The sequence below is a fragment of the Ctenopharyngodon idella genome, chromosome 10 (assembly GCF_019924925.1).
Source record: "Ctenopharyngodon idella isolate HZGC_01 chromosome 10, HZGC01, whole genome shotgun sequence".
Taxonomy (NCBI): domain Eukaryota; kingdom Metazoa; phylum Chordata; class Actinopteri; order Cypriniformes; family Xenocyprididae; genus Ctenopharyngodon; species Ctenopharyngodon idella.
The window spans coordinates 39,042,667-39,059,446 of record NC_067229.1 but is presented as its reverse complement, the minus strand read 5'-3'; the positions used below and the strand labels follow the sequence as shown (position 1 = coordinate 39,059,446).

The 16,780-nt window shown below is 35.7% G+C and overlaps 1 protein-coding gene across 9 annotated transcripts in view; it reads left to right on the top strand.

The window, feature by feature from the left end:
- The window catches only part of pknox2 (pbx/knotted 1 homeobox 2), a 99,023-nt gene that overhangs the window by 14,656 nt on the left and 67,587 nt on the right, over nucleotides 1-16,780 (top strand). The window contains exon 1 of one of the 9 annotated variants that reach the window (XM_051908692.1): nucleotides 47-139. The exons of 3 other annotated variants lie outside the window; for them this stretch is intronic. The gene's annotated coding sequence lies outside the window, so the exon portion shown is untranslated. Of the gene's footprint in view, nucleotides 1-46; nucleotides 140-344; nucleotides 483-1,767; nucleotides 1,793-12,096; nucleotides 12,121-12,700; nucleotides 12,726-16,780 lie in introns of those variants that run through there. 5 more of the 9 variants (XM_051908701.1, XM_051908695.1, XM_051908705.1 and 2 more) reach the window with 5 other exon arrangements.

Genomic DNA, 16,780 nt, shown 5'->3' with positions numbered 1-16,780 from the left:
GAGGGGTACGGGGAGAGAGAGGGAGAGAGGAGGGGGGAGATGGTGGGAGGGGTCTGATATGGCAGACGTCACGGCTTGTGTAGGGGAGTATAGGCTGTGTTGTCAGCCTGGTGTCAGTCTGATGAAGATTGGCATTCAGGTAAGCTGTCATTCATTTTCAATGTCAGAGCGCGGAGCGGGCGAACACTTCAGCCTGTTTTTTTTCCCTCTCGCTCTCATTACAAAAGGCAGGACATTATTCATACAGACTGGCCGAGGGCTGAGGGGAGAGAATGATAGACAGAGAGAGAGGGAGAGAGAAAGTGAGGGGAAAGAGAGAGAGCGCGTGAGTGAGCGGGAGGGAGGAGGAGGAAGAGAACGAGTGCGATAGAAGGAGGGAGGAAGAGAGGAAAGACGGTAGAAGATGCCCGTGCAGTTTGGGGAGCGCGTCTTTGTGGATGAATTTATGGTGGATGATGCGTTTGGACTTGTGAAATGTGGTGGTAATTTTTGTGTCGACATTTTTGTTGGGTTTTAAAGGGCGTTTTGCAATCTATTTTGCAGCGATAATGTTACATGACTAATAATTCTTCATAATCATAACGCGCAACATATACGCATGTAAATTCATGTTTAGAATTTTAATTGGGATATATTTTGTTATCTCTATTGTTTTGTTGCTTATGTCTTTTAATGAGTATTACATATAAATCTAATGGCTTTTAATGAGTACTACAAGATAATATTTGTATTTTACTTTATGACTGGTCAGTTTTGAAACTGCGCAGTAAATGTTTATCTGGCATTTATAACTTTTTCCAGTTTGACATGTGATTATCGCACATTATCAAGGCAGAGTTTAGGAAAATAAAAACACGGAGTCAACTTTTTATTTTACGAATATAGGTAGGCTACATTTTTCTTCGCGAATACTTTTTTTTTTTTTGTCTCCGATGACAATATTGTAAATATATATATATTTTTAAACAAAACACAAACGTTTTTGTGATATGTGAATCTGTAATAAAGATTTTATTAATACTGACATGTTTTACGTTTTGTTTATAATTCGTACGATACTGACAAATAACTGCAAGTGCTCGAGCAGCATACTGTTGTTATGGTTACCACCTTAGACTAATGCGATGTCTGTTTGCTAGCGACTAGCGTCGATTGAAAATATGCTCTCTTGAGTAACTTGGTAATCCAACTTTTATGGGTGCATGTTGCGTAAAAAATCCCATATATGTTTTTTTTAAAAAAAAGTGTTTGCTAAGGTCCCACGTCTTGTTTGTACTTTGGCTACTTGGGGTGGTGCTTATTTGTGGACAGACTCCCCCAAACCTTCCATAATTCGCCACCTGACTGGTTTTAGGTAAATGGCGGATTACAGTAAAAAAAAAATATTAGAAATACTATATTGGAAACATGCTCATTGTGGTTTTTAGTATAGTTATCATAGTTAAACTATATGGTTATATTTTTAAGCCGTCAATTTAATGACTCTTTTCTGTTGGCTCCATGCATACTGTTTACATACATGTGGTACAGTATTATTCTCTTGTGTATTCTTAGATTTGTCCTCTGATTTGTAAAACACGAAGCTGATTGTTCCGTTCTGACTTGCAGAGAGACAACGTTACATTGTACTGTAAATAATGAAGTTCCTCATCAGATATAGACTTGTTCCTTTGTAAAGTTACTGACTTGAACATCCTTCATTGCACCTTTAGGGCTGTGTATTTTTCTGCAAATTTGGATTCTCTACCTAAACTAGCAAGCTGACATTTGAAAAACAGTGAACGTCTTAAAGGTAAAGTAAGAAACGTGACAAAACAGCCTTTTTTCCAAAATTTTAAGTCGTCAGGTTAAATAATAAAGGACTAAATGGCAGTTGACAGGAAATTTGGATATTTAAGGGTTGTTTTAAACTGTTTGCGAGCTTATGAAGCACATTTGTACAAGCTTGTCATTTTTAATACTCTTTCTGGAAATCTAAAATGCTCATTTTGTTCTTCATGCTAGGTTTATATCAGAATAACTGCAAGTGAGCACTGTTTCATAAATGAAACTATAATTAGATCATTTGAAATGTAGTTTCAAACTGCAGGAATGTGGTGAGAAAATCTCAAATCCTCTTTCCGACTGACTTAATTTAATATGTAGCTAAAGTATACACAGACATAACACTTTTCACAATATGCCAAAACTATTCAGAAAAAAAAAAAAAATTCTAAATGTATTTAAGTAAATAGCACTTTTTCCCTTTACAAATATTAGGATGTGATCAGCTTAGTTTTTCCAGTACAGGCCTCAACAAAGTTCTCACAGAGTTGTAGATTTGAATTTCTTTAGTGTCAAATATAGAATTATTTTAGCCAAGAGCAAATATCATACAAATGTAGAATCTACTCATACATAATACAACATAAGAGTGACATTGCATGTCCATTTTCCGCCCAAAGTTGAATCTCATTTAATCAGCTGTTTTATTTCTGTGGTGCAGGCGATCATGGGAGGCTGTAATGTTTTGTCTGGAAGATAAAAGTTGTTGGATGGGGCTAATTTAAATGCCGAGATCCCTGCTGGGATCTTAATTGATGATTTGTGTCGCGGGACAAGCTGCCCACGGGCAAAACTGCAAACACAAAATACTCAGACTTTATTTGCATATTCCCCTTCTCCACATTATGAGCAAATTACAATCTGAGGTTCAATACTGCAGGACCCGGAGCTTTTTTGGTCTAATCGCTAATAAAATGACTCAGTCACCCTAAATGAAGGAAGTAAACTGAGCAAAAAGAAGATTGTAAACCAATTGTGATTTTTCTAGACTTCCATAAAGCTATTTAGAAAATTGTCTTCCTTTCTAATGTGTCGGTTTTGATGCCAACCATAGTGCTAATAATTTAAATGTCTATTTTTCTACAGGACTCATTTGGATTTTCAGATCTTACACATGTTGTTTCTTTTGACAGTTAATGAGATACCATTTTATCTTTGCAAAATAAAAAATGCAGCCTCAAATGAGAATTATTCATCAGCCTGTAGTCTGCTGGGGCCTTGTGTGTTCAAGGTGAAGCAATATGAGGCTACATTGTTCTCTGCTCCTCTTAGATGCACAGAGACAGAGCTCTGTTGTTACAGGCTTCCACCGCTAAGCCTTTGCTGATCCTGATGGCTCTCTGAGGAGCGCGGGCCTGTTATTGCGTTGGACGGCTGTGTGTCCAAACGACCTCGCTATGCTGCTCTCCTATACTGCTAGGCATGGCGGTCAAAGTCCTCTCCTGGGACCTGGAGGTAGAGGAAGATTTACTTGATTTACACATGTGCAGGCACTTAACAGTCACCCGTAGTATAGCACTCCCATCACAGGCCGTGCTGTTTTCATGTCACCCTGGCCTTGGAGAGACGTGGCATGATATGTTGGAGCTGACGTTGATTTGATTTACGAGAAAACACAGGCTTGAAATCGACAGTCTCCAAAAAGAAGCGATGATCTGATGTTAACAAATGTGATGAAGTCTTCCTTTGGTGTGCATGTCAGCACTTGTCATGCACTTTAATAGATGTAGCCGAATGACAAATGACTTGATGAAAATCTGTCCTTGACTATCTTTATACTTGTGTCTATATCTGCAACATTTAAAACATCAGGGTTATTATTGTTAACAAAAAATGAAAATTAAAAGAAAAAACACGCATAATATTTTATTTTAGCGATAGCTGTCAGAGTAACATTTTTCATTTTCTCATTTTAAGTTGAAGTTCTAAAACAACTAAACTGAGACTAAGAACTACACTCTAAAAAATAATGTGTTGGCTCAACAACAACAAAAATTAACAACCGTTTGCATAATTTTTTTTGAGTCATGACAACTTTGAGTGAATTTATGTTCAACCAACTACATTGAGTTAGAGGAACTTAATTTGTAGCATAAACACAAATTTTTTAAGTTGATTGCTCAAAATTAAGTCCCTCCAACTGCCAGATTTGTAGCCTTGGAACCAATTAATCTTATCTATTTCAATTCAAATCAACAGCTATCATAGCACATGCTAAATGTAGCATGTCTATTTAAAGAACAAGTAAGATATCACTTGTCACTGGCATTAGTGCAGTCACTGCTTATTGAGTCAATGTTGTGTTTACCTTCATCTCTTCAGCACAATGGTAACCACAAAAACTTCATTACAGAAACTCGTTTAATGTCAAACATAACAGCATTAAACATTGTCTTTCCCTTCACTAAAAACAAATAAATTAATTTCAACATTTATTCTCCTTATCCAGTCCTATGCAAAGCATGCTGGGAACTAGAAATCCACTGCCTAATTTCCAAAGTTATCAAGACAATTTCATTAAGTTACTACAACCTAATTTAAAAAAAAGACCAATTAACGCAGAAATTTGAGTTTAAATTACAGATGATATTAAGCTGATGTAATGATCAACATTATTATATCATCAGAACTCTACAAAATAATGTTTGCAACTTAAAAGGTTTAGTTAAAATAATAAATTTAATAAATTTTTAACTTGCAACCATGCATTTATTTCAGTTGTGGTAACAGGTCCCCTGAAGTACTTTTTTGAGTGTAAAACACATAAGGTTCATTGACAAATGAAGCTTCAAAAAAGGTGTTTTTAAAAAATATTTTCAAAACTGATGTAATACATAATTTTTGAGTAATGAACAATGTGTTTAAACAAGTTTCAGTTGTTAAATAACATTTCAAAGTGTTTAAATTCACTTTTTGACTTTTATTTCAGGCGGTACAACCAAATAGTTGTTTGTATATACTGTAGTTGTACCACCTGACATGGAAAGTGTACCAACCTACCCATACTGTACTTGAAATTAGCAGAGAGATCTACAAACCTTTTCACTCTTCCACAATTATCAGTTGAGGTCCTCTGGATGATGCAGTATCATGTTTACTGTTATTACCTTGTCAATTCATAATAAAAGTGCCATGTTTGCAGTTGTGCCACCCTGACATTCAAATTGCTGGACAAAACTTTTTCAATAATCTCAACAGCTTTAAAATTACTGATATTTATAAAATTTGTTAGTTTTAAACCTAAAATGATAAAAATAGTCCTAAAATAGTCTTTAGTTTTTACATTTTTATTATTAAAACACCATTTTATATAGTCTGTTCATTTGTTCAGACAGTTGCACCACATGATATTTTGGGGGTTTAAGATAACAAAACAAAATAATATGTATTATTTAAATGTACTAAAAATGAATTTAAACTACATAGGTTTTATAGAATAAAGTGTCATGAATTTTGTCATGAATTTATCAAATTATTTTAAAAGGAAATAATGCACTTGGACACAAAAATATGCATGTCATGTCACTGACCCATAAACACAAAAAAGTAATAAAAATGTCAAAACACAACAAATTACTATGAAAACAGAAAAATTAAAATGAAAACAAAATATTTATATATATATAAATATGTAAAAAATAAGTAAAATAAGTAAAAAATAAATAAAAAAAAAAGCACTAAAACTCTGTAAAACACAGTTTGTGCTACACACATGAGTGGTACCTTAAATTGTATGGCTTATTGAGAAGTGTGCTAATTCATTTCTAAGTGATTTTGGGTGGATCTGGTGGATCATCAAACATCTAAAAAAAATAATAATAAAAAAAAAAAAACCCATAGACTTACATTACAGGAGGGACCCAAGCCATTTCTAGAAATCAGAATCGCATATTGTGATTTGGGGGTGGGATCTTTTGAATTTGACCAGTGAGCAATCACCTAGCATCACCCTAGCAACTGCATACCAATGCCCTGGTAACAACTCAGTGACCTTTGCTCTGGTTATTGTTATTATTATTTTTTTAATAATGATAATAATAAAGTATTATTATATCATGCAAATGACAGTTAAAGTTGTTCATAAGAATAGAAATAATTACTTCACCGGGATCAAAAGCAGAGTCAAATTAGCAGCAGCTTATTATTAATTCTGAATTTAAAAACCTTGAACAAGACTGTAAACCTCTGAGTGCCTTTGTTCTTATCTCTAGTGGAATGCTGATAATCCAAATAAATGTACTCAGCGTCACTGAGGGAAATACAAACACTTCTACCAAATTCTGAATTTATTATATTTCTGAGTAGTTTCTCAGAACAGATGAACGTTGAAGATATTTTATTTGAATTCTTTTTGAGATCAAAGTAGGGAAAAAAACCTAGCCAAGACCAATTCATACATTTCCCCCCTCTAAATATATAAATATATGCATGAGTATAATAACTAGTCAAATTAAAATAATGTGCTAGAGGCAGGAGAGTGCTTGACTAAGGTTGAGAGAGAATGATGTTTAATATTTTCTCTATTAGAGCGAGCATGTGAATTGTAGTTCTCACATGTTTTACACATTTCAAATGTTGGTGTCATTTGGCGTGACTGGAGAGAGATAGATGTTCTCCAGCGGTGCATTGTGTGCATTTCACTCTCCTGTCTTTTGGAGTGCGGCGTTTTTATTAGAGCTGAAATAGTGCATTGAACGCTCATCTATTACTGTAAAAGCCATCTTCTCTGAAAGTGGCATCTCGCTTCGTCCCATTTCAATGACATCATTCATAAAGGCATGTTTTTCTCCCATTCACACTTCCTGCTCTGTCCTCTAGAGCATTCAAACACAGACCACCATTGATTCCAACCACCTGATTTCATTTGGACCTTTGACACTGGGCTATATCGGAGCTTCCTCTCCCGCTGATCTATTTGTGCATCTTTTGTTGTGTTTCGAACAGAACCCCCCACGTTTCCATCATCCTCTTTCAAGCTCAGAGCCATTGAAAGGCATTGATCGGTAGCTGTATGTGTGCAAAATGCCTGTAATGGCATCAGTACATGACAGAATCACTTAACAGCAAGGACTGAGTTATTTTTCCCTTTATTAATGCATTTGAATGGCTTGCCTTATATAGATAGTGAGTGACTCCTGAATGGCGGCTAATTCACTCGTTTTAAAAAGATTATAAATGATTCAAAAATATCAATCCAGATAAATGGATCTGAGTTTTATTTGCAAAGTGGTGTATCTCAGCTTGTTTTTTTGGCCTGTTGCTTTGCAAATACCGTTATGAGCTGTGTTTTTTTTTTTTTTTTTTTTTTGCTTTCTAATAAAATGCATTTGGACAGAGCAGCCTCTGGGATGTCATAAAGCACCTAACTTCCCAGTGGCTTTAGCTGTAATGTTTGATTTACAGCTTGCAGAAGTTTCTCTGCTTGAAAACTATGTCTCTGTCTTGTTTTTTTTCCAACCAACACCACTAAGTCCAGTTTAGTTTCAGGGGCTATATATATATATATATATATTATATATATATGTAAGTAACAACTTTAATTTTAAGTGAACTTAAATTAATCTTAACATAAACCCATTATAACAAATGTCATATTTATCTGTGGCCTTCCTACCTGTCAAATGCGTTAATTTTGACAGCCCTAATATATATATATATACAGTTGTGATTCATCATCAAAAGTACTCAACTTTATAACTAAACACCAGCACTGTGAAATTTTCCTTGATAAGGAAGAAAACAATCATGATGTTGTAGCTAAAATCAAATCAATGAAATGTTATAAATAAAAAGAATCGCGGAAATTATCGTGCATATTTTAAAACAAAAGACTTATTTTCAGTATTATTCAAAGTGATAAAATTATTACACAAAACATGTAACAGCTACTGAAAAACTAATAATTTCATCACTTTGTCTATTTTTGGTAAAAGGCCCCATAACTCTAGGCCCTTCTTCCCCTTCGAACAGACCTTCTGTGGTCAGAAAGGCTATTAGGAAAATCCAGAATGCAGACAAACTGCAATAAATTGTTTTCCATAAGTGAGGGGGAATGGTTTTGGGAGTATGTAGAAAGCAGGATCACAGTGACTATACTCCGATCACAATGAAGATTAATTTCTGTACTAATTTTGTAGCTTAATAGCTTTATGAGAAAAATAATACAGGAGTCCTTAATGAAAACATACTTTTCTCAAGGGAGGATCTTAGTGCTATTGTACCATACTGGTTGCAGTAGAGTCAGATTGTCTTGTAAAGTGTTGTAATATCCCTAAATGATTCATTCTAGTAAGTTAAAAGTGATTTTCCACAATCACTTTGCAATTTAGTGTTGAAAAAGTTGCTAATTTGTCTATTATTTATCTATTTATATATGTACTTGTTTTTATCAGTCCAACAGTGCAAGCGTTCATCATTATATCTAAATTCCTTAGAGCTCTGTTTAGCGTTGCTGGTGGGTTATATTTGATACATCAGTATAAGCAGCATGATTTTAGGCTGCGGGGTGCTTTGCCTTCCTCGAGCACATGAGAGATTTCACACACGGGCTCGCACACACCAGCTGCTTTATTGCGTTCGTACAGTATGTGCCGACAGTTTTGGGAAAACCTCATGTCATTTCAGATTTAAGAAGTGGTTGCAATCGCCAACAAAAGGCCTCAACAACATATTTTTGGCTTTCTAATGGATGTTCCAACCACGCTGAACCGCATTCCACTCCCTCTCGCTCTGGTTTGTTTTTAGGGGCCCCATAAGATATAAAGTTGTTTCCTTTCAAGTGGAGTGTAAACATATAAAAGGTTGCAGATTGACTGTGTTCTCGCTCTAGTGTTTGGACATATCTCAGAACATTAAACAATCTTTTATTCCCAAAGCAGTTACTTCACAATAAATTAGCACATTGCTGCAGTGTTTCCTAACCGTTCTGGTCTAATATACCACAACAGCCTCATCAGCAAGGCCCAAGTGCTCCTGCAAAGTTTTCCTTTTGATTTGTATTACACTGGATATAATTTTGCATTATCATTAATATTATTATAAGGCAAGTTATTCACTTTTTAAGTTTGTCTTACATGTAAGTGTCACTCCAAAAGAATATTTATATATGAAGACTTCAGATGCAAAAGCCGCTAAGTGCCATCTGAAATGTTCTTCTAAAATGAGCATTTTATCAAGCTTGTATGTTTATGTTCAGTTATTTCAGTTTAATGGCAATGAAAAAGACCTATTAAAGTGAAATTACTGAACCTAAACATACAAGCTTGCTAAATATATATATACACACACACATACACTGACCGGCCCAAAAAAAAAAGGCAAATGCTTAAGAATCTATGATTGAATCATTATTGCAGTGATTGTTATTTAGCATGTTTTATGTTTGGCAACAGTTCTTCTAAACCTAACAGATGGAATGTGTAGCTTTTCATTTCTTAAAGGGGGGGTGTCACACACAGTTTCTGCCAATCTCATATTAATCTTGAGTACCTATAGAATAGTATAGCATCCTTCATATCGCTGAAAAAGTCTCTGTCACTGAAAAGTGATGTCATACCTGCGTTACCCTCAATTTCCGGTTTTATTTTGTAGAAACCATGGAAACACCAAAGACGCTTTAATATATTAGGTGTTTTATTAGACAAGTGAACAACTGTTTGGTTACATTTATAGACAGAAAACTAATTATATATACCTCAACACGTTTAGTCTTATTGTTTAAATCTAGTTTTCTTGATTTTCCACGAGTACCATGCTTTACCATGCCTGAGAGAAAAACACTTTTGTCAAGTAGCTAACATAGCATAATCAGATGCAGCTTTATTTTTGGTAACAGTAATACAGCATTTTCTCTATCAGACAATACATTTAATTACGTAAAATTAATTGCATTTATCAGCACAAGCCATCCAGCATTTATTAATATGATATTCTAAAATCGATCTAGCTTACTGCAGTGTGCAACAAGTGTCTCACAGCAGCTGCCGAGCGAACGCTCAGAGTAACATTAGAACATCATTTTCAACACACTCAAATGTATCTAATATGATAAACAGCGCTGTGTTACCTCATACACTTGACCGGAAGAAGTGGAAGCGGCGACTGTGGCATAATAAAAGTCCCGCCTCTCTCAAGACGTGTGTCGAGCTCGTCTCTCATTAGCAATTGCTCCAGCGGCCTCGTTTAGCTCCCACATCTCTCCGTTCTGCTCTGCTTCATACTACAGTAACGTTAATAATCTCATCCATGAACATGATTTCTGCCCGAGTTCCATCCCGATTCTTTTCCACCGGCTGTGAGGTGAAGACGACATCTCCCAAGATTCCGCGCTCAAACTCGGCATCATCAAGCTACGCCTTTGTTTTGAATAGGCGACCTCCAGCAGCGAAAATCTACATACTGTGCCTTTAAGAATTTGCTATTTAAATCCAAACAGCTTTTTTTTTTCTTTTTTTTTTGCCGGGCAGTGTGTGTGTGTGTGTGTGTGTATGTATGTGTACACACATGTAATTTATAATATAATTATATATTATATTATAAATTTTATATATATATATATATAATATGGATTATATTATATTAAAGCCATCATGTTTTTCCTCTCTGACTTTGCAATGCACCTTCCCGATTGAAATTCAGCATTCTCTGATGCAGTGTAAACTCTACTGTGTAGGTGACCTTACTAAATTGACTAGTTGATGATCTTAAGGACAGACGCCTGTACTTCGGTTTTCTCCAGCTGCTAGCCATGAGACTTCTGGTGACTGTTCAATTGAAAACTTAGAGGGAGATAAATATAGCAGACGAAATTGTGTCCCGCTTTGTGTGAAACTCTAGAAACGGATGGTCTTCGGAGAAATCATCACTTGCCATACGGGGGATGATATTAATGCGAGCCCGCAAACACTGGGTGCGATAACAGCCAGGAGACTGATCAGCGATGCATCAGCCATTTATCGACCACAACTGCGTGGAAAACAATCTCGTGCACCCTGACTGTTAGAACTTTATAACGTTGCCCTTCAGAAAGGACTGATGACAGCTCTGAGCTAAAAGTGAAACATAAACAGCTGCTGCCCCAGAGTGTGGGGGAAATGTAGATGCATGCATGTGGCGCTCTGCCATAGCTGGGGTAGGATGACACAAGTTTTTGGGGAGAGCGAGGACAACAAATGCCCTCGCCGTTAGGGAGAGAAGCCGGGCTCGTGCACCCAGGTGGCTAATACATCCTTGGCGGATTTGGAACAGAAGTACGAAGCAATGTGCAGAAGGTGGCAGTAACGCAAAATATGGTGTACACCTGCCTTTTTTATCTCAGTCGTGTCGCGGATCACCGTTCTGGTGGTCGTATGCGCTCCAGAGGTATTTTTAAACCACCATAGACATTTAATACAGCTCATCACACCTTTTAGCTCAGCTGACTTTAGCAATCAACACAACTGGCCCGAGCAAGAACGAAGGGGTTAACCTTTTCCTTCCCGTTAGAAAAGGAGGGTGGAAAAACAGAGTGAGAGGTCATGGTGAATACATATAGTGTAGGGGAATTCCTCACTGTCCTTCCTAAACCTGCCAATGTTATCAGAGTGCAAGAGTGGAAAACCTGGTAAATGATACATTAGACTAAAGTGAAAGCTAGATTAAAGACACTCAAGCCAAACTATGTTAAAAAAAAAAAAAAAAGGTTACTGAGGATATCATTGTCTTTGTGGTGGAAGGATTTTGTTTTTTAAATGTTTCAGAACACAATGTACAAAGTAGCCGTTGCATTAATCTCAATGTCGCCACATGGGACGCTGTAGCTGGAATTAGCATAAACTGTCATCTATGCTCATGTTTTCTCTTTTTTTTTAATTCAACTAATGCCAGGGTGAACGATAGTTTGAAGATAATTTTACTGAGCAAGTTAGTAAAAGTTTTTATTTATGATTTATTTTATTAGATTTTATTTGAAATATATAATGGAACAATCTTATCAAACAGGGTTGGAGTGGTTATTTTAGTATTAAATATACTATTAATTTTTTTATTAACATTTTGAATTTGCTTTTATGTTTTCAGTTTTTATTTTAATTTGATTATTTTTTAGTAAATTTTATTGTAAAAACTTGTAAATATTTATAGTTTTATTTCATTTTCTAATTTTAGTACTTCGGCTTATTTCGGTTAAGGCAACTTTTCAAAATTTCTGCTAATATTTATTTTATAGTCAGTGAAGTCAATGAAGTCAACATCAACTGTTTGGTTACCCACATTCTTCAAAATTCCTTTACGTTCAGCAGAAGACAGGACTTTTTGAGGGTAAGTAAATATTGACAGAATTTCTGAACTATCCCTTTAAGCATATAGGTGCTATATAGGAGCTGTACTGTATGCCTATTACCCACATAAAAAATAGCTGCCTGGGGATGTTACCAAGATGGCTACTGAGTGAGCTTACTTGCCTTAAATTGACTAACACATCTGGTATAATAGCTTTGACAGATTACTGAAGTGTGTTACCATCACAGTAATGCAAATGCACGTTAAATATGTACAATAGTAGTGCACATTTATAATGTATTCGCTAAGCACTGCAGTTTGCTTACTGGACTTTCTGGCCTTGGAGTGCACATATGCGTTTCCATGAGCCTGAACGTGTGTCTCATCTTGTGTGTATGTGATAGACTCATGAAAACCATCTTAAGCCAGGGAATCTGATGAAAGCTCAGTGTCTGACTTTCCCGTGTCCCAGCTCTCATTCCTGAAGTCCCAGGACAGGAAGCAGAGCGAGCTGCAGGTCTCAGTGAGTGTCTGGGTTTGGGCAGATGGGAGATGAAGTTTGGCTGAGGGCCAGAGAGCTCCGGTGAGCAGAGAGAAATGAATGAGCATATGAGCTCTCAGGGATGGATATTCCACACAGCAAGGTGACCATCGGCTTTTGTCATGTTAGTTTTAGATCTAATGATGTTAATTTGTAAAATATTTTCCAATATTTTTGGTAAAACTTGAGAAATAAAATCTCATCAACTTATATTTGAAGGAGGGATTTGAGTCAAAACAGAATTGAATTTTTTGAGTTGGACTACTTAGCACTCCCTACTGTAGGAAACATAGCAACTGTCTAAAAAAAAAACCTCACATTAGCAACCACTGACAACATCGTAGCATCATAGCGACGGGGTTTTCACAGGTAAATGTTACTTATACTACCGTTCAAAAGTTTGGGGTCAGTAAAAAAACAATACTTTTATTTGGCAAGGAAGCATTAAATTGAGCAAAAGTGACTGACTTTTACATTGTTACAAAATATTTCTTTCAATAAATGCTATTTTTTGAAATTTCTATTCACTAAATATTAAGCAGCACAGTTTTTAACTGTGATAATAGTAAGGAATGTTACTTGAGCACCAAATCAGCATATTAGAATGATTTCTGAAAGATCATGTGACCCTGAAGACTGGAGTAATGATGCTTTAATGTCACTTGAATCAATTATATTTTAAAATATATTAAAATTGTAATAATATTTCCTAATATTAAGTTTTTACAGTATTTTTGATCAAATAAATGCAGACTTTTTGAGCATGAGACTTCTTTCGAAAAAAAAAAACCCCTAATATTTCAAACCTCAAACATTTGAACAGTAGTGTGCATGTACTTTGTAAAAAATTCTGTTATTAATTCAGTCTTTTACATTTATTTATTAAAATATGACCATTACGATGCAAACTGGGCTTATAATAATGTGTCATCATTACAGATTCTGCCATTCAAAGTTGGAGGTATTACAGATTTAAAAGTTCCCATAAACTCTTCTCCAAAAGTCTGAGGAAAATCAAAATTTCATGGTGAGGTGGTGTGCCATTTAAAAGATTTAGACGGATTTGTTTCGGATAAGAGCCCTGATCTACCTGTCTCATTGCTATGCCTAGAGATATTTTTAGCATTTAAGTTCTTTTCCTGTTTGGATTTCCATAGAAAGCTAATGTGGAGAAGACTGCAGCAAATAGCGAGTTGATTCAGATCAAGAGAAACGTATTATGCACTGTGGGAAAGTGTTGTTTCAACACAGAGAGCACAGCGTATACTTCATTAAGCGCTAATATTGCTTTGTGAATTTGTGTCAGTCTGAATGGTAACAAAATAAACTTTTGCTTCATGCAGCATGTGCGTTTATTTTGTTCTCAGTGTGTATATATAAGCTTAATGCGTCTGCGTGTTGCTCCGTATTCCCCTTGTTGTGTCTAGTGCGGCCTTTTGTGTCAGCTGCACACTGGTTTAATGTGAAGTTTAAGCCTCTCATGACGCCAACTAGGGTCTAGTTACACTAGTGGGAATACCTGCTATTGTCTGCTAAATCCCTTCTAATTCCCAGGAATTCTGCTATCATTCCACTCATCATACCTCCTTGGTCCTGCCACACTTCTATTAAGTTACTATAAGTGATCTTAAAGACTCAGAGCCTCCGCCATGATGCCTTTAAAAGCTATTGATAGTTTATATGCATTGCATGCCTATCGAGTTGCACTGTTTTCGGCACTGTGGTTGGTTTTGCTTGCTATATTTAAAGGTTACATTTTTGATCCAGGTTTAGTGATATTGTAAAGCCAAACCTCTTGAAACAATCTTCCGATACAGACAAAGAGTCTGCCATTCTTCCAGACGTTTTTGACGACTGCTATCAGGCATTCCTGAATGCAAAGGGCTGTTTTCATATATTGCATAGAAATACAATTACGCTCTAATGTTACACACTTTATTAGAGGAGAGACACACAGAATATGAATTGTTCCGTGGTTGTCATAGTAACAGGAAGTTCTAAATGCCCAGCAGCAAATGTTGTTCTCGCAGTCTTTGAACAGCTGGGGGGCTGTTACTGGCAAGGCATTGTGGGTAATTACCACCTTGCATTTCTTGAGTCAAAATTTCTTGTATTTCTAGGATCAAAATCAGAAGGATTTTGAGTTTGAGTTGCATCATATATACACTCTGGGTTAAAAACAACCTGAGTTGGGTTGAAAATGGACAAACCCAGCGATTGGGTTAAATGTTTGCCCAACATGCTGGGAAGTTTTATTTAACTCAGCTATTGTTTAAAAATTACTATATGGCTGGCTTAAAATGAACCCAAAATAGGTTGGAAATTAAAAATCGGACACATAATTACAAGAGGCAACAATAATAATCAAAAGGTGAACATTTATTAATAAGCAATTCAATAAATGTTTATTGTTGAATTATTATTCATTAAACTTAATAAATGTTAATTTTCAACATATATTGGGTTCATTTTTAGCAAGCAATACAGTAATTTTTAAACAATAATTGAGTTAAATAAAACTACCCAGCAGGTTGGGCAAACATTTAACCCATTCGCTGGGTTAAAACAACTCAGTCGCTGGGTTTGTCCATTTTCAACCCAACTTGGGTTGTTTTTTACCCAGCATTTTTTAGAGTGTGCAGTGTTTAAAATGTGTTGATCTAATAACACAAATATGACTGCGTTGTCATATTTATTTTTATAGGACAGTCAAGATTGAACAGACAAAAAGACCAAAAGAGGCATTGACATTCATCTTAAATTCTGTTCTTGCTTTTTAAGAGATGTCCAAAAAGAAATCAGGTAAAACATCTAATTATAATAAAATGAAATATACTAAGATTATTTTGTTAGAATAATCAGCTAAAGGCCTGTTCACACAAAGTCGAATGTTCGGTGCGATAAACAATTTAATTTAAATGAACGTCTGTTAATACAGGAGGAACATTCACATGGCATCAGTGTGACAGACTTTTTTCTTTTATGCATAGGTTTTCTAATCTCTTTTCCATCACACTGAAAAGAAAACTCACCGTTTTAAAAGCTCAATTTTGTTAAAGTCGGATGGAATCTGATTGGCTGTCAATGGTTTTTTTTTTTGTCCACTCATCAGCTGGGAAAAATTCTGCAAGTGATTCCAATAATATCCTTTGTATTGTTATCAGCTGTTTTCTATCCTCAGAATTAGATTATTAAAACTTTATAGACGTAGTAATTGTCAGTGTAAACAGCCCTTAAAGCCGGGGACACACTTAACGACTAGCTAAAACATTCTAAGACTGAGCACAACACACAAAGACTGTTTCCTTCGACTGAAGCAGATTTAAATATTTAAACACGGATTTTAAACACCGACTGTAAACACAGGCTGAACGCAACTGGCTCTGACTCGGTGTGTTTGGGCATGATCAGTCATATGTATCAAATTACATTCATAATCGGCCTTACAATAGTTAAGTGTGTCCCTGGCTTAAGTTGAAGTACTTAAATTACTTAAATTAAATTATTTAAAGATTTATAGACTTATTTTGTGTTTGCAAACAACAATGACATTTTCGGGGGCGGACCCTATCTGGTGGCAGAAAATGACAGTTCTGCAGTAGCAATCTATGAAGCCATGGAATAAAAGAATAAAAAATGTTAATTTTGAGTTTATATCTTACAATTCTCACTTTTTTTCTCGCAAATCCAAGTTTATACCTTACAATTCTTAGAAGGAAAAACAGAATTGTGAGATATACTTTTTTCCTAAGAACTGACTGTTCGCAAAGACCCGCCCCCTGTAGTTACTGTTGCTACGTCCGACAAGCGATGCTGCTCTCACGCCACACATTATGTTCTCATGCAGTGAAAAACATCGCGGAGCAAAGAGGACACTGACAACTGACGTTGACAGACAAGACAGAGCAGGTTACTTTTCATATGAAACAAAGTCTCAAATTTTGTAATTTTTAAAGAAATTTAAACAAGAATTACCATTTTGTGGCTCTTTAATGTGTCGTGACAGATCGCTGTAGCACCTCAGTTCAAGCAGCTCGTAAACCGATCATCTCTTCCTACTAGATAATTTATAGCATAAAATAAACCTGAATGAACATCAGAAGGAATGTTGTTTCAACCGCGGAAAGACGTCAGTACACACCATTTTTCAGGTTCAAG